The sequence below is a fragment of the Neopsephotus bourkii genome, unplaced genomic scaffold, assembly GCF_033783945.1.
Source record: "Neopsephotus bourkii isolate Nb327-2 ecotype Australia unplaced genomic scaffold, CSIRO-AGI_Nbou_v1 NB_1067, whole genome shotgun sequence".
NCBI classification, from domain to species: domain Eukaryota; kingdom Metazoa; phylum Chordata; class Aves; order Psittaciformes; family Psittacidae; genus Neopsephotus; species Neopsephotus bourkii.
This window is the reverse complement of record NW_026901555.1, coordinates 2,645,372-2,663,945: the sequence shown is the minus strand read 5'-3', so window position 1 is coordinate 2,663,945 and position 18,574 is coordinate 2,645,372.

The following is an 18,574-nucleotide window of genomic DNA, read 5'->3' as shown; positions in this document are numbered from 1 at the left end:
CTCACACTAGATCATATCGTGCAAAGCTCTGTCCATCCTGGCCTTTAACACTGCCAGAGATGTTGCAATTACCACTTCTTTGGGCAGCCTGTTCCAGTGCCTCACCACCCTCACAGTAAAGAACTTCTTCCTTATGTCTAACCTGAATTTCCCCTGTTTAAGTTTAAACCCATGACCCCTTGTATTATTGCTACAGTCCCTGATGAAGAGTCCCTCTTCAGCATTATACATCCCAGTTCAGTAAGAAAAATACAGATTATATAAATTATTTTTTGTTGGGTTTCTTTTTCACTGCCTTTTATTTCTTTAGATACATAAGGCTAGAGTCTCACTTGCTAGAGTTCCAAACAGCAGATCAGATATTGACAGCCACTGAGGAGCTGGGCTCTAATCTTCTGTGATCCTAAAAGACCTCTTGTTGAGTCAATTGAACTAACAATAAGCTAAACCTTCATGACTGTTGCTGTTCCAGAAGAACACTGGGGCAGTTAATAATCTTCTTGGATCCATCCCCAGAAGAACAGCTGCCAACACTACTGTTCAATTGTCTCGCAGCATCAAAGGGAAAAAATCAGCTGTCTGTCAATGGAAAATGATACAGTCTTGACATCCCCCATTAGAGAAGTGTCATAAACTTAATTTCTGATAACACTTGACATACCCAAAAGGGACAGCTGCTCAACCTAAAAGCTGAAGGCACTGCTACTCATATGGAACACCTTCTGCTCAGTACAGACCCTAACATTCTTGTGGTCAGACTATGCTTGCTGCAGGGTAACAGTAATGATGGTTCCCAGAGTTAAATGCACCATGTTTTAAAGGAGTATAGTTTGCAGATAGGCTTGGGCCAAGATATATTTCACCTCAAGACCTGTTCTTCTGTAGAGGTTTCTGTTCTTCTGTTTTAGGTCTCATTCATCATTTCATTTAGGTGAAATAAGCCATCAGACTAGGGCTTTTTTTTCTTGAACAACTCATTCTAGCTCACATAACTAGATTAATACAGCTAAAACCTGAAAACATCCTTGCTGATTTATTGAGTGATCCACTTTGAGTGCCGTTAGCCTTCAGAATAGGAAGCAACTGCATTTCTTGAATTGAATGTATAAAACTCTTTCTAGTGTACAAATAGTCCTTGTTAATGTGAAGTCATCTGTTTGTTACACAAATTGATATTAAGATTCTGATTTTTCTTCCAAACTGAGTATACTCTTTTAATGTCTTTGGGCTGGTAATTGGAAGCTGTTAGAAGCGGTTAAAATTGGTCAGTGCTAAGAAGATTGATCTTCGCTATGTCCATCAGAGAAGGCTTTATTCAGATACTAGAATGCTCTCTAAAAATGCTGATGTATTACTTCATAGCTAGCTAGGCTTTCAGACTTGAAATCACATTTTTTCTTCATGAGAATGAATTTATCTATCAGTTCCTAAACACGGGTATCTGTATTCTTAATAATAGGGTGTCAGAAAAGGTGGTGTTGTGGGAAGTTTAATCCTGCTTTATGATAATTCAAGTTTGCATTTATTTATTAGGATCAACCTATGCCTTTTAAATTCTTGATGTAGTGAAGAGGATTTCATAGATATGTCTATGAGCGTTATGTGGCTTTTTATGGGAAGACAGCAGGAATAAATCACTTCATTTTGTTACTTCTGAAAAGTCCATATAAAAGCAGTTAAAAATGAGAACCTTTCCTACTTGGTGCTTGGGCCAGAACACCAGGTTTGAAACTGAGTCAGGGAGTCTGGAGGACTCCCCTGAGTTACCTTCTTTGTGAGGATGGCAACATAGAAGCAGTGGCCCCATGGACGGGGCACAGGCACAGCAGCGCTGGGAAGAGAGCTCGCTTCCCGCGGTTTTAATGTGATGTTCTGCTGAAGCATCTCAGGCAAAACCCTGCCAATAAAGTGATAAATAAACCTGATCTGACAGCTTCCTCATTTATCCCCACTGTGCGAAATTCCTGTATGAGCAGCCTGTGGGTATGGGAATAATGTAGGAGAACTTCTAGTAAATTAACTGTAGGAAGTGTGGCAGAAGGCACGTTTGAGCAAAGCTAGTAGCAGTAATTATTCTAGCTTGTGTCTCAGGAGCCTGAATTCATAATGATAGAGATTGCTGAGCCCTGACTGTAAAAGCTCTGACATACCTGTGGGTGACAGACATGTGGTGACGAGTAGTGTCACTGCTCTGCTTTTAACAGGAGAGCTCTGTGGGAAGGACCATTTTGGAGGTGGGAAAAGATGCAGTTAAAGTATGTGATTTTCTGGATCTGATCCCCGTTGATGGATAATTCTCAATATTACTAGTTCCCAGAAGCAACTACTACTGCCTCTAGTTTTAAAACCAAATCTGTGGAGAGATGTAGCACAGATGTAACATATTTAATAGAGAGCTAAGTGTGATCAGACTGCTCCTGCATGAACAGTCCAATGGAAACCAACCTCCTAGAAGCTTGTGCAATAATCCTAATGATTAATACTTACTTAAATTAATAAGGATTTCCAGTGTTGGAAACAGACACTAGATCATTGAATATCCACATTTCTTTTCCTATAATATTACTGGAACTCTTTAACTGAGACATGATTTGGAGGTGGCAGCAGCATTGGATAGGAACTATTAGAGTGATCATCTACTCTGGAAAAAAAATTATTCACTTCAGTGATGTCAAAGAGAAGCAAATCTGACCTAATTATCCACAACAACGGGAGAGAGGAAAGCAGCAAACACTGCTCAGAAACAGGAGCATAGAATGTTTTACCTCAATCAAACCTGAAAAAGCACAAATTAGATTCACGCAGCTGACACAGGAGGGAGCCAGCTGGGCTGCAGCCTCCTCACTGCCTCTCAGGACGCAAGCCAACAGAACTAAATTCCAACTTCAACCCCTCTTCCTTCACCGCTGCTGAAAAAATACCTTCTGGTGATGGGCTCCTTTCTGTCTTTCCCATTTGCTTGAGAACACAACCCTCCTGCACAGCTGAGCAGTTACAAACCAATGCACAGTGACTGCTTTCCTTCCTTTTCTCTTGCGTTGTTCACAGCAGCAGAGATAACGTGGGTTCCGTTTCATGTCCTTTGTCAAATGTCTTGCCTGGGCATTGGAAGGAAAAACAGAGGCAGGAGGGAGAGGACTATGTATGCTGCCAAGAACTCACTCTATTCTCTGTCTTCACTGCTGGCTGCCCTGGTGAAGAGTCAGAGGAAGTATAGAAAGATGTAATCAAGCTATGAAATCCTCACAGAGAAACATGTTGGTACCCTGACACCACCAATAGAGAAGAGGTTCTTTAAGAGCTGGAGGTGACTTCAAGAGAAATTCAACCTCTCAAAGTTCAGAGGGCTGGTCAGTTGAATAGTCTGACAAATAAGCTTAACCAGCTTAACTATGGAAAACTGCAAATTACTGCTTTTGGATTTTAAAATAGTAAATATCTAGAGAAAGCACCCTGTTTTTTTTTCTTTCCTTTTTACTCACACTATTAATTTTATTTATTTTTTAAAACAACATTTAAATGTCTGGAAGATTGTAAATGAAATATGGCCAATGAAGCTCTATCATTGCCATGGCAACATTGGGGTTGCGGTTGTGTCATGAGAAAAATAGATATTATTGCTTTGCAGTTGCATGGTCGGCTGAATATCTGTAGGCATTATGTGAAGTGTTAGAATGTCCGTTCACTCAACGAGAGATGGATTTCACCCCAAGCACCACCTTGTTCAAATACAGTTATGCTGGAGCACAGCATGTAGCTGAATGCTTTAGGTGATCTTCACTGTTTCATCCGCCTGTTTTCATTTATCCTATCTGCAGACAGAAGGTGCAGATTATTCTCTACAGAGTCCTGTTGCTTTTAAGAAGATTAAACAGATAAAGAGAAGATTTTAAGGATTATGGACCTGTTTATTATCAAATCCTATCAGTATTGCAGTGATCAAAAGACAAGCATCACTACTAGGGAAATGCAGTTTACTGGGTTTTTTCTCAGACATACATCACTGAATTTTCATAACTAAAAAGAAAAATGTAACACAGAGAAATTTGGAAGCAATGCAGTATCAAATGTAATTCGGCAATATAAGTTAAATATTTTGTCTGCTGTGGGTGCAGATGTAGAGACATGCCAAGAAAAGATTGAAATTAAACTTATGTATTTTATGTATTTGTAATTGTTTTATTTAAAATACTGAAAATACAATAAAATATATAAACTGCATATTCTCTTCATGCTTTCATTTGAAATTTAATATTTTATGTGAAAGGAATAAATATTGCAGTGCAAATTATACCAACCGGAACCTTTTGAAATGCTGATCCTCTTGCTCAGGGGAACCTGCAACTACACAGCCCAGTGCCATTGCTAGGAGCGTGGGGATAACCCCAACCTCTGTTCTTCCTGGGCACTCCTGCAGGAGGTTGCCCAGGGGAGAGGCAGAGTTTGAATCATTTTCGTTCAATGCTTCAAAGGTCCAAGTGCGGGGATTGGTGTGAGTTCTTGCCAGCAGCTGCTGTTGCTTCTCTGCTCCTCCTTGGCTCACATGGAGGGATCCCCATCCAGGTTCAGTCTGCTCAGATGGATACGTCAAAAATGGGACAACTTTTGTTTCTCCCCGCAGTTGGAGTGTTTGGACAAAAGCTAGAGTTGAGAATTTGCTTCTGAATTTTGTAACCATTTAAGGTTTTAATTACTTTGCTTTGGTTTTAATTAATTGGAGATCCAAGTAAAAACCCAGTCCTTAGAAGACATTTAAGAACTGTTTTGTTGTAGCAGGATAGCAGTGTGGTGCTGATTTTCCAGATTAAAAGGTTAGAAGGGGACTGGAAGAAGCAACTGTATCTTAAATGCCCAGTCTTCCTTCAAAGACTCCTTTACTTGAATGCAAACTCCTTTACTGGGGTTATCACTCTGGTTCAGTTTATTCCCTTGGCACAGCCAGCCTGCACTGCAGACTGCTGCAAGAGGACGTGCAGCTTCTCTTCCATCCTTTTTCTCTCAGCAGCATCCCTGATGCCAGGAGTACAACTACGGCTGGACCCAGGGACCACAGCATGTGAGGGCAGCAGGGGATCCGCCTGGGCAGATCTCTGCCTGCTGCTGACTGCAAAGCTGTTGTCCTGTCACAGGCATAGAAGGAAAATGCCCCTCCACCCCCCCCAGCCCAGTGTAAATGCCTTGTATATAACATAGGAAACCAAAATATCTGGGCTGTGCAGCAGCGTTGCTTTCGGGCTTTTCCAGTTTGTCTCTGTTTCAGTAACTCTTCAGCTGGCCAGAAGCTGTATTTTGGGGGCAGGATGAGACATTACTTACAGTAATTCAGTGTGAAGACCCTCCAGCCTGTCTCATCTAGGGAAGAGTGATAATTTTGACATTTGAGTCACTGTTACTTGGCATCTGAATGACCTCCTGTTGGAAATTAATATAGCTGCTGACTAATCTCTGAACTATCAGTGCAGACTTTCTGCCTCTGTGAAATGAGAAGGAGTTTGCTGTATCTGTGTTTTTGAAAGATGAAGATGCAATTGTTGGCTTTTTCCACCCAATAAATTTGTTACCACATTGGTTTACCTTACTTGTTCCCTCAGCAAGTTTGCCGATGACACCAAGCTGTGTGGTTTGGTTGATACGCTGGGGGGAAGGAATGCCATCCAGAGGGACCTTGACACGCTTGTGAGGTGGGCTGATGCCAACCTCATGAAGTTTAACCATGCCAAGTGCAAGGTCCTACACCTGGGTCAGAGCAATCCCAGGCACAGCTACAGGCTGGGCAGAGAAGAGATTCAGAGCAGCCCTGAGGAGAAGGACTTGTGGGTGCTGGTCGATGAGAAAATGAACATGAGCCGGCTTCAGTGTGTGCTCGCAGCCCAGAAAGCAACCGTACCCTGGGCTGCATCAAAAGGAGCGTGACCAGCAGGTTGAAGGAGGTGATCCTGCCCCTCTACTCTGCTCTCGTGAGACCTCACTTGGAGCAGTGTGTGCAGTTCTGGTGTCCTCAACATAAAAAGGACATGGAACTGTTGGAACAAGTCCAGAGGAGGCCACAAGGATGATCAGGGACTGAAGCACCTCCCATATGAGGATAGGCTGAGAAAGTTGGGGCTGTTCAGCCTGGAGAAGAGAAGGCTGCGTGGAGACCTCATAGCAGCCTTCCAGTATCTGAAGGGGGCCTATAGGGATGCTGGGGAGGGACTCTTCATTTGGGACTGTAGTGATAGGACAAGGGGTAACGGGTTAAAACTTAAACAGGGGAAGTTTAGATTGGCTATAAGGAACAAATTCTTTCCTGTTAGGGTGGTGAGGCACTGGAATAGGTTGCCCAGGGAAGTTGTGAATGCTCCATCCCTGACAGTGTTCAAGGCCAGGTTGGACAGAGCTTTGGGTGACATGGTTTAGAGCGAGGTGTCCCTGCCCATAGCAGGGGGTTTGGAATTTGATGACCTTAAGGTCCCTTCCAACCATAACTGTTCTATGATTCTATGATTCTACAAACCATGATTTTCCAGTACTGTCTGCTTCTCCTTAAGCTGAAATACCCCTGCACAGCCACTATTTCCAAACCCTTTCCTTCTGCTTTTTGCATTTCGATTTTTGATATTTCCATTTTAGAGCCTCAGCCATTTTGTACTCCAGGTCGTGAACTCTCAATTCACAAATGTCTTCCAAAAGATGCAATTTAAAGTCTACCTTCTGCCTCTTCCCTTCACCTTCCCTCCCACACAATCTCCATCTTATCTTTGATACAGCAACTATTTATTTTTCCTTAAATTTTATTGACTCGTGATTTGTGTGTCACTCCATCCATAGCACTTTGGAGAAATAAAACTGACAAAGAAGAAGATGACTTAGAAAAGAAGTGAACTGAAAATATGAAAAAAATATATTCAGAATTATTAACTAAGAGTGCTGAAAAACTACAGTAGAATTCAATTTCCAGACTCCACAGAGGTATATGGATTTGCCATTTTAATGCACACACTTAAAGGTGGTCACAGCTTTTAGGACAGCGGTGAAGCAATGAGGTTTAAAGCACTCATTACATAAACAATGTTCTCCTTCTCTGGCCGTAGCGTTTCAGCTCAGTCTCTCTCCTGCTCTTATTCTTCCTTGTGTCCCTTTTCTCTTTTTCCCTTTCCTGTGTGCTTTAATGTGCAGGTATAGACCAATATTGTAGCTGTCACAGATTGGTTACGTATAATGAGCTCATCAGTGCAGTAGAATTTGTCTGATGCCTTTCAGCTAAGCCCACAGAAAAAGGTGTTATTCTTCATGTTGTATGAGAGGAAACAAAGGTACATCTTATTTTCTTGGTATCTGAGGTCCCATATTGCATAAACCTCCCAAACATTGGCTCTTGCTACAAAATGCCTCATTTCTAAAATGCATTCAAAACCAAATACAACTTTACCACTAGGTGCAAAGTACATAAACACGTCTTGCTTTTATTTCTCCTGATGATCAAATACTGGGATTTCGACACAGCAATAATTCTGCTCTTCTCAGTGAAATTTTCACTGTAGTAATGGTTGTAAAGCTGAGCCAAATGAGCTCATGTGCATTGGTTTGTGAACTCTGATGCCAGGAGTGCATTGTAGTAAGGATCAATTTTAATCGCAATAATTGATCTGTATCCTTAGTCATTCCTAATGTCAGTCACGCATGATGTACAAAGAAAGTAAATGTTAAAAAGACAGTGAGGGGATATATAATAGCACAAGCAAATCTATCTATGCTACAAACACTGCTGGGAACTGTAGAAGCAATGCTGTGAAGAGCACTGTTGCAATTAAAATGTAGTTTTCTTAGCAGATGTCAAAGCCACACCAGGATTTGACTCATGTATTTAAAGTCTACATATAGCAGGAAGAAATTAAAGTGAAAAAACATGACAGAACATGGGATGTTGGCTAGCTGATGCATTTATACATCTCTGAAGCAAAAGCAGTTGGCTACAGCAAACTGACTGATGTTAGCCATTGGGGTGATCCAAACAGCTCGGCTCGTCCATCCTTCCTGATGGAGGAACACTGGCACAGGAACGTGCACACATTGCCCACTGTCTACTTTGCTCTTTACTTTGCTCGTGCAGCAAGGTTCATTAGAGCAGATGGACTCTGAAACAGTGAGAATTGTTGATGGCCCAAAACACTGGTGACACACAAGATTTCCTTTGCAAATGGAAATGGACAGCAACCATTTGTAGTTTGTCTTTTGCTGTCTCAGACTTTGCCATTACAAATCCGGTTTGTAACAATAGGGAGAGTTCCTCTAATCAGAGGTGTGCTCAGTGCTTCTCCCATCCTGAGATAGCTTTGATGTCACACTAATAGAAAGAGCAAATCAACACAATCCAGCTTGCATAAGCTTTTGATCTTTGCTTTCATCAGCCTTTCTGTTTTCAGCTCCCTGATAGAAGAAAATAGCTATGTGTAAAAATGAAGTGTACTTTGACAATGTTGACTGGTGTTAATATTAGTTGTTCCTTCCATTATCAAATACTGAGTAGTTTCAAACAATGCTGAAGATTTCTAACCATAAACTCCTCAGAAATCCCAAGCCTGCTTTTTGCAGATTTATGATAAATGTAGCACTATTTAGTTGGACTCTTTTGGATTCTCTTAAGCAACTTTTATCTTTGCTTCCTCTACAGCTGAACACCAATACATGGTGGCAATAAAAAAATAAATTTATTTTTATATATAAAGTTATGTGCCAGATGGTGTTTACTACTAGTTTTTGAAGAACAGCTTTTAAAACCTTAATTTCAAGTGGCTCCTCACCAATACTTCAAGGGCTTCAGCCTTCTATGAAGGCTTTCCTGGTGGTCGTCTGGTTTCTAACTGGAAGGTGGTACCACAAGGTAACAATGAGTTGAGTAGATGATTGTGTTCCCTCCTCTGGGGAACAGCACAGAGATGTTACACAGCTGTGGCTGGAGAGAGAGATACAAGAACAGGATTTAGCAAGGTAGGTGCCTCCAGTGCAAGCTCTCAACAAGCCAGTGCAAGAAGAAAATATCACCATTTCTCAGTGGTCTAAGGATCATGTTGTTGTATTGCAACTGTGCCTCTTGAACTTTGTGAGGTTGTTTGGACTCCCCAAGCTACTAAAACTGCTATTTTGAAAAGTCAAGCAGGTATTTCATACGATGTAGCCCACATCATCTACCGTCATCTCCTTTCATGAAAGTAATTTTCTTCCAAAGGAGTTTGTTTTTTGCAAGAGTTTCTGAAAACATGGGGGTGAAAGCAATAAAGAATAAATGAACAAATACGCCCCTCACCAGAACACAGTATATTGCTCAGGAACTGCTCGGGGCACATGGTGGTACTGCAATTCTGACCTATCAGTGATGATTCACACAACATCCACTTAACAAAACAGTACAGGTAAACCTGGTTTGTGCCAGCACCTCCTAAAATTCCTCACAGATGGCACGATGGCTTCATCGTTATGATCAGCATTTTCCATTAGAAATAAACATTATGGTTTAACAGTCAGTTAATCCTTTTTTTACTGATCCCAGCTTTCTGCTGTAGCCTCTTTGTAGGATCTTTCTGCTAATTAAAGGAAGCTGCAGATTTCTGTTATGTGCCAACAGCCATCAGTGGGGGTCGATGAATCGCATGGATAAATCAAATAAGAACATCCTGAACCAACTCACCAGCTCCCCATAAAGTAATTACGGTGTGATCAGTCTCAGAAACCGTATAGGAATTCTTACAATGAAAGGCTAGAGCATGTGGGCTCTTCTCCTCTCAAGCTCTTTGGTAGTTGAGTTCTTTCTTACTGGGTGAAGCAATAAACCTATTTTACAGTTCTGTCAGCTTCACTGCAACAGGTTGCAGTCTGTAAGGAAAGAGCTGTGAAAGTGGCTGGCAGATATAACAGATCTCTCCTTTCTGCCCAGTGCGATATATTCATTTCAGATATGGAGACCTTGGTGAGCAGGACACCCTACTTAGACATGTCATGGTTTGGGAAAGAGCAGAGAGGGAAAGGGAGGAAAAAGGCATACTGTGACTGGTGCTAGAGCTGCCCTGTCCTGCAGCTCAGACTGGTCCACTGAGCTGGAGACAACCCCAGCTATTCCCCACTGCTTTGGGGTGTGAGTTAATGTTTGCTGCCTTTTTAGCCTAGTGCCAAGTTTCTAAGATCCAAACCATCAAAGAGATAACTCCCCAAGGAGTTATGTAGGGGCTGGCCCCAGTGCATGAGATCTGAGTTCCCTGGTCCTCTCATGTTCAAGTAGGAGATAGATGTGTGCCTCAGAAAAAGGCTTGTTGTAACCCTGCAGGGGATAATAATTTGTGCAGGAAGAAGACCCTTTCCTTCATTTTGTTATCATCTGCAGGAGGGAAAAGCCAATGGGAAGCAAGAGGACTAGAAAAGTCTCACCTTCTCCTCTTCCAGCTTCCCCAGCAGAGCAGTAGGGCGCAGCAGATGTGATCCTTACTGCTCCATGCAGTATTACACCTCAGCAGAAAGTACCAAACTTCTCCCCAATTTAGGACTGAGCTGGCATTTTCATTGTCACACAAGGAGTCCTGCTGCGTCTTTCACAGCTGTGATTGGAACTGCAGCTCTGATGCCAAGGGGAGATGACAGTTTGTAAGTTTGGATGCTGTGGCAGGGTACCTCTAGGAAGCCTGCATGACTGCTCTCTTGCTCCAGGGATCAAGAGAGTTTTCCTACCAGGCCTGCTTGTGTTTTACTGAGTATTTAAGATGTTTTCCAGTGATCATCAAAACAAATCTTTGCTCTCAGTACAGTATTTGTCAGGATGGTATATTCTCTAAAGGAATTGCTTTTGCTCAGATTTGTCATTCTTTTTGATTGATACAATATTGCACAACATAGTAAACAATAATATGAAGCTCCAATATAGCTCTTTCTATACAAAGCCCATGAAAGGACCCTTTATAGCACATGAATATTACTAAAGAGCTTTGCTAAGCCATTTCCCTGTTAAAAATACCATGAAATCAGATCTAAGCTTTTTCCACTTTGTAAATGTGGAAACTACTAACGCTGTTCCTGTCTACCCCGGGTGACTCATGCACTGCTGGCGTCATGCTCCGAAGCAGCAGCTCATCCCTGCAGTCAGTGCGTGCAGCCCAGCTGCATACCTGTCACCTCCAATTGACCACCGCCGGCTCCATCACGGTGTAGACTCCTGTCGTAAGTGCCACTGTTACCCATAGCCTCTGCTCTGGGACTGGGGCCCAGGCTAGACCCCAGCCTCTGCCCTGCTCCCATGCTGCCTGTTTGAAGAGCTGGGTAGGACTGGCTCTATGTTTTTTCTCTTTTCCTCACAAAGCAGCAGTTAGGACTGCATTGCTCAGAGAGGAACAGATCTTGCTCCAAGTCATCTTCTAAATCAGCAAACCCTTCCTTACCATTCACTCCCCCTAATTTAATTCTATGCCTTCCTAACCTCCCTGCCTGCTTTTACTGCAGCCTCGTTGCACAGGTACTCTTTGGGGCTGTACGCTGTTCTCCTCCTCTGTCCTTCTCAAGGAATACAAGGTTTAAGAGGCTGCTTGACTCCAGAGTCATGAGCCCATAGGTCCTGTGAAGTCACTATCAGTGCTTCAGAATGGTCCTTGAGGCACTTCTGTGGGACCTTTAACCTTGCTTCTAATCTTTGTGCCAAAGACTGACAAAGGCTGACACAGTATGACATCCCATGATGCCCAAGGATCTGTTTTTTGCAGGACAAATCTCTCAGTGGATAATGTGAATTTACAGCCAGTTAATGCTGTTACAACAGCACCAACGAGTTCAAGGAATCTACAGCAAGATGTGCAGCCAGGGGTGACCACATTTGGGGATGTTTCCTGCTTTCAGCTGGTAGCTGAAGTTATGGTTCAGATTGCAAAAGGGTGCCCGGCACAGAAGCAGCCTGTGTGGAGAGATGTAGTGCTGCTGTGCTTTGTGCAGTTGTCTCAAAGGCTCCAGGATGGCTGGAAAAGCCCTACCCCATGACTTCACCAGGGTCAGAAGGTGCCCAGAACCTCAGTTTTACCACTTAGTTTGAGTACTGATGCAGGAAGACATTTCAGTAGCTTCTCTGATCATCTACAGTATTTAGGCAGGATTTCATTCTCATCCCTCAGATACTTCAGAATGTCCTACACACACAATCGAATCATTTGAGCTTTACTAGGAGAGAAGATTGGATTAGTGGCTGAACAAGCCAGATCAGGTTATACGATTCTTGTGCAGTTTTATTTTCTTCCTACTACCACAGGGATACATATAAATTATCATATCTATAAAACCACCAGCATTTGCCACATGGGGAGATCTTGTTGCAATGGCCACGCATTTCTTAAGTGTAAACATTTTTATTTGGGATCTGATAAGGAAATCAGAGGTGAAAGGCACACACAGAGCTTGTCTGCTGACAGGACAGTCAGGAAATAGCATTTTTCTGAGCTCCCCAGCTGTCTGTCAATGACCAGTTACTGCTTGATTCCATTTAGACCAGCTTCAACTGGTCTGAATATATTCTATTTACAAGTGCCCTGAGATCAGCTCAAGTTGCTCCAGGCTTCAGTGTGCTGACGCTGGAGGAGATAAACAGAAGTAATTTGCTGATTCACTGTAACCATTTTCATAAAATATGAGTCAGGATTTTTTTCTTTCATGTAATGATGAAATTAGGTTAGCATGCTTTGCTGGGCACTTAGCCCTACTATGTGTGTTCTCAGTAGCATCTGCTGTTCCTACACTATATTTTTGGAAGTATAACCAGGTTTTTGAGGACACATCTTGTCCTGTTTGGCTTCTCAGTAAACTGACATTCACCACTCCATGTCTTGAATTAGAAGCTCCTTCTCCACTCCATTATATAGTCATGATATCTAGTGGATTTTCTGCAACCTCTCACCTGTTGGACTATTAAATAACCATTTAAATTGCATGCTTAAGTGAGGTTCTCCAAAACTGGAGCAAAGTTTGCTGACTGTCCAAGGATCCACCTCAAATTGCAGAGCAGGAAGATGCCTCTTCCCTCAGATTCCTCATTCATCTTGGAGCAGGATCTTTATCGTATACCCTTCACGTGGGACCTTGCACATGCATTACCTGTCAGTGTGTCTCTGTCAGTGCATCTGCAAACCTTCTTCTCCTTATGATTCTGATGGTGCCTTTCTAGTTTCCTACAGTTAAAGAAGCTATTCCAAATTGAAGTAGTTACGGTCGAAAATGAGATCAGCATTTAAATAGATTTCCTGAGGAAATGTTTTAATGGTTACTTTTATAGCCTATTTTGTGCTTTTTAACTTTTTCCTCTCTGGCCAAAGGTCAAGAAATTATTTCATACAGATCAGAGCTTGAGCATCAGTACAGGAAAAAAGCTAATTCTGACTAATCTCATCTGTTTGATTGTTTTAATTTATTTTCATTCTGAGCACCAATGGCAGAAGAAAAGGTGAATTGCATTCTGTCTTCAGAGAGACCTTTCTGGGTGAATGAAAACGTTCTCCACTTCTAGGTTCAGGCAATACATAAACTCCACATTAAAGAATAAAACTCCATAAAGCTCAGCAGGAACTATAAAGCTCTGACCTCAGTGGGCTTCTCTCCTTCCACTTCCTCTAAGAGACATTTGCATATCAAGTAGTTCTCAGTTACTTTTACTCAGGTAAGATCTGGTTTTCCTGCTATGCCTACTACATTGAAAAAAACAGACAGAGACACAATAAATTCCTTCTGAAACCTGGTTGAGCTCTCAGTCCAAAGTGCCTGGTGACGAGCAGAAGAGCTTACCATGCCCTGACAGTCGTGTGTGTGATCTGCTGGGTTCACCCTGGCAGGCTGGAAAGGAGTATTTCTTATGGCTGTGTTTATCTTTTGTGTGTGTGTGTGCAAAAGTGAACACCCAGTTAACCCAGAAAGTACACTTCCCCCCCTCCACATTGTTTCAGAAGCATACATTTAAAATTAAGGCCATGAGGATTTTTTTCTTTGTTTCCTCAGATGATTTCCTTTGAGACAGAATATGCATCATTTGTACCATGAAATTCTGGAGTTTTGGAAGGAAAATGCAATCCTGCAATGGAAATTTCCAACAGTAAAGATTATGTTCTTCCACCTCACTGAACTGCAGAGCGGAGAGCCAAATGTGTAGGGTATCTCAGATCTAAATACACATGAGAATTGAAAAAGTGTAGATCAGGATCTGACCTTTACAGTTTCCAGCCTGGTAATCTTCAACATTTTGCAACTTTCTTTATTGCTATCACAGTCTGAACTTGGTCTGCACATCCAAATCCCTGTGAAATCTGATATAATCTGAAAGTAGGGCTGGACCCCATCATCACAGGTGAGGATTTAGTGCTGTTATTCTAGCAAAACATGACCTTGCATTTGGTTATCCACCACGTGCTACGGACATTGAGCTTTGCATTCATAAAACCCAATAAAGGGCACAGTTCCAAGCTCCTGTGAGAAATTGGCTGTGCTTCTAAAATTTTATTCAGCAAGAAATCAGTGCTGTGCGTCACTGGTCAAAAGATGACTAAGCCCTGGTTATAAGTGATATAAACGATAAAGATTTACAGCTAGATTATCCCACTTTTGACTCCTATTGAGTACTACCTTACTTCTTAACCTGTGAATTAGAGATAAGTGAATCTTTAAAGTAGGTGTTTGCTCAAAAGCTTTGCTGATGAGAAACGTATTTATGTATATGTTAAAGTTTTCTTGAATTAGGGCCAAAGTAGGAGGAGGGAGCAAGACTCCAGGCTTTAGAGAGTGTTTCTTGTACATCACATTGGCAGAGGAGACGTGGTCTCCAGGATTACCTTTAAAATCTTCATTTCCAAAGCAAACACACTGCTGTGGGTGAAATCCCAGCTTTACTGAACTGAGTAGCAAGAGCCCAGCAAGCTCAGTGATCCCAGGATGCCATCATACAGACATCCTTCTCCTTCATTCAGGCTCCTGCCACTTTATGACTTATTGAAGAACAGATTGCTGCCAGCCCTGTGACCGTGTCCCTGGCCTTCCTGCCCGTGGTCATTCACAGCAGCCTGGTGACATCACGATGGCACAGATTTACATCTGCCTCCTCAAAAATATGCAGAGAGATAAAGGCACAATTCCAAGAAAATCCAGCTCTCCCTGCCTGACATTAAATTTGGTTTATCAGCCATTGGACATAAGCTTTTCTCTGTACATGAAACACTGCTCCCTTACCCAGTTGTGTTGTGGTGCTGGTAGAAAAAAAAGAAGACAGAGATGTAGCTTTTGCATAGTAAATCACTGTTTTGAAAGTGCAGTCGAACCATTAACTAATTAATTTGCCCAGTTAATCACTCAATAGCTACATACAGTGGTTGGGCAGAGCTGTGGGCTTCTGCTGGCACAGGCCAAGCGCGCACACTCCCATGCTGCCCATCTCTCCAGCAGCATGCTGCTTGTTTGGGGTGCTGTCCTGGAACCAACTGGGAAATACAGTTATTGCAGCTGAGATGGGTTTGTGTTGGGAGTTTGTGAGGGTTTGCAAGGTGCAGAAGTTTCATCACTCTTTTTCTTCTATTTTGACAACTAGGAATATAATTTAAAAATATTTTTCTATAATTCAATTTAAAAATAAGTACTTTTCACAACTAGAAATATAAAATTATTTAAACTACCTCGGTGTCTATGACATAAAATGAAATTGGCTCATGAGTGGGATTCTTTAATTGTGAAGTGCATTGTAATTGCTGCAACTGATCTATCACTAGTCTCATAAAATTCTTCTCAAACAGAAAAACAGACTGAAGATGGTTTTAAGGGCCCTAAAGAATAACAGCTGTTTGGGGATTTTTATGTCTAACAAGGGTTGTACTTTGTGGCTGTGGATTCTTTTGTCATATAAGGTTAAAATCTTGCTTTGGCACAGTACCCAAGAGATGGCCTAGAAGTGTCTGGGTGATGTAAGATGAAGTACAGAAACGGCTATCTAAGGTTATTATGTATATTTGCCTATGATAAAATGCAGCTTAACATTCTTTCATAACCTTTTTTTCCCAAGGTATGCTATGGTGTATGAGTTTCCCTAGTAGTAAATCCTCTCTTAAAAAGAAAAATAAATAAAAAATCAGTGTGGCTTACCCATTCCTCTTAGTTTCTCAGAACAGAAAGGTAAATTATTTTTCATTTTAGTTCTGTGTAGTGGCAAAAGCAAACTGAGACACTGTACAACACCAACTGTGAGCTATTTAGTATTACAATGGAATGGAAATGACCAAGACTGGCACAAATGCCATAACCTCATCCCATGCAGGGTTCTATTCCATCCAGACAGTTCAGTAATTGATCAAAGGTAATAAATTTCAGAAGCCCACAGCTGGAAAGCCTGTTTTTCTAAATTTGACATGTAAAACTAGAGTCTGTAACATCACAAAGCAGCATATGGAACGTGTCTCCTAGCAAAGCTTGGTGCAGGGAGATCCTGGTCCACCAGCCAAGCACCACTCCTCTGAAGGTCAGGCGGAATTTGGGGGGTTGAGTGACCAAACTGCAGGTGCTGGTGCTCACATCACTGACTTCTTGCATGAGCTTAGCTAAATCATCATAGAATCATAGAATCCCAGCCTGGTTTGGGTTGGAAGGGACCTTAAAGCTCATCCAGCTCCAGCCCCTGCCATGGGCAGGGACACCTTCCACTGGAGCAGCTTGCTCCAAGCCCCTGTGTCCAACCTGGCCTTGAGCACTGCCAGGGATGGGGCAGCCACAGCTTCGCTGGGCACCCTGTCTAGGGCCTCAGCACCCTCACAGGGAAGAGCTTCTGCCTTATATCTCATCTAAATCTACCCTAATGTCTAATTTAAATCACCTTAATCCTTCTGTTCACGTACCTGAAACTTCGTATTGCCTTGCTTAGATTCCCTTGTCCACTTTACATCCTCTTGCTGTGCATATGTCTAGTATCTGGCTATTAGTATGCGTAGCACAGTATGCATAGATGTCTCTTGTGTATAACCAGGTGAGGGTTTGATCTTGGCCGAGTCTTCAGAGTGCACCTATAACAGAAATAACGAGGCCAAAGCCACAGACAGTTCACTCTGGGAGGACTGTGAAACTGAGCGAGTTTTGTTCCGACATTCTGGGGGTTAATGAGCTGAGAAGCGGCTCAGCGGAGGATGAAACCTCCTGTCCCTGGCGAACGGGACCTTCCTCCCACAGGCTCTGTGTTGGCGGGACCTTCACCTTCCTTCCTCATCCCCTCGCCTTGGGGAGTTGCAGGCGGTGAAGGGCGAGGCCCTCAGGGGTCCGTGTCCCGCTCGGTCGTGGTGGGGAAACGCCAGCCGTGAAGCGGAGGTGACCCCGTAGGTGCGGCGGCACCGGGGGAGCCCGCTCAGTGCAGCGGCCCCGCTTCCCTGCTGCAACGGCGGTGCCTCGGGCCTTCCCTTTGGCGGGCGGAGGCCTGCGGGGAGCGGTGGAGCAGGGAGCGCCGCCGAGGCTGCCTCGCACCCCGTGGGCGCGGGGGTCTCCCCGAGGCGGGGCCGCCTCAGGCGGCGGCGCTCGGCCTCCCCCGCCAGGCGGCGGGCGGGAGCGCGGGCGGGCGACGGGAGCCCCGTTAGCGGCGGCCCCGCCTCGGGCTGTGACGCGCGTTGCCATGGTCACTGCTTTACGCTACAGGGGCCGGCGGGGGCGGCGGGAGGGGCGGGCGCTTCAGCACCGGTCGGCCGCGGACAGCAGCACCGGCGGCGGCGGCTCTGCCGTGCGGGAGCCTACGGCGGAGGAGCCCCCCCCACTCGCGGTGAGTGTCCCCACACAGCCCCCAAGGGGTCCCCCCGGCCCGGCCCAGGCGTCGGGGTGCCCGGCTTGCCGCGGTCACTGATGGTGCCCGGGCAGAGCGGGCCGGGCAGAGCGGGACCTGCTGCCGGAGCAGCGCGAGTCCCAGCGCAGCCGGGTGCGGAGGAGGCCGCGGTGTGGGGCGGGTGTTGCAGCGAACCGGCCGTCTCAGTTATAAAACTTTGCGGGACCTGCGGTGGTTGCCTCGGGTCTGGCCTTCGGTGTCCCTTGGCAAGGCATCTCCCGTAGAAACTTTACCAATGAGCGGCTTGGCAAACTGGCGGCGCCGGTGTGTGTGTGTGTGTGTGTGTGTGGAGGGGTTCTTGCTGCTCTGTCTTACTACGGGCATTCATTTGCATGAATCCTAACAACTTACTGAATTTAGGCAATGCCAGCCTCACCGAATTAATAGCAAGTGTAGTAGAAGCGTGGTATTTACTGCTTGCTGTCCAGTTTGATACTGGAAGCTTGACCATCCCACCTGGACTGTATAAAGTAGCCCTTAATGCCTCAGGCCTTTCTCAGGTACTCAGAAAGGGCCACTCGTGTTCCCCGGGAGAAGGCAGCCAGCCAGCCAGATGGGATTCACTGCCCTGAACTATTTGGAACTGCTCTTCCAATGTGTGCAAAGCAGACCTGGTTCCCAGCACCTCAGGGCCAGTTCTCTGTGTCTTCCCAGCCAGGAAATCACTGCTGTGCTCACTGCCTTCTCCTGTCCACAGGCAGGTCTCATTGTTACATCTGTTAAGCTGCTGCAGATCTCTAACTGTGTATA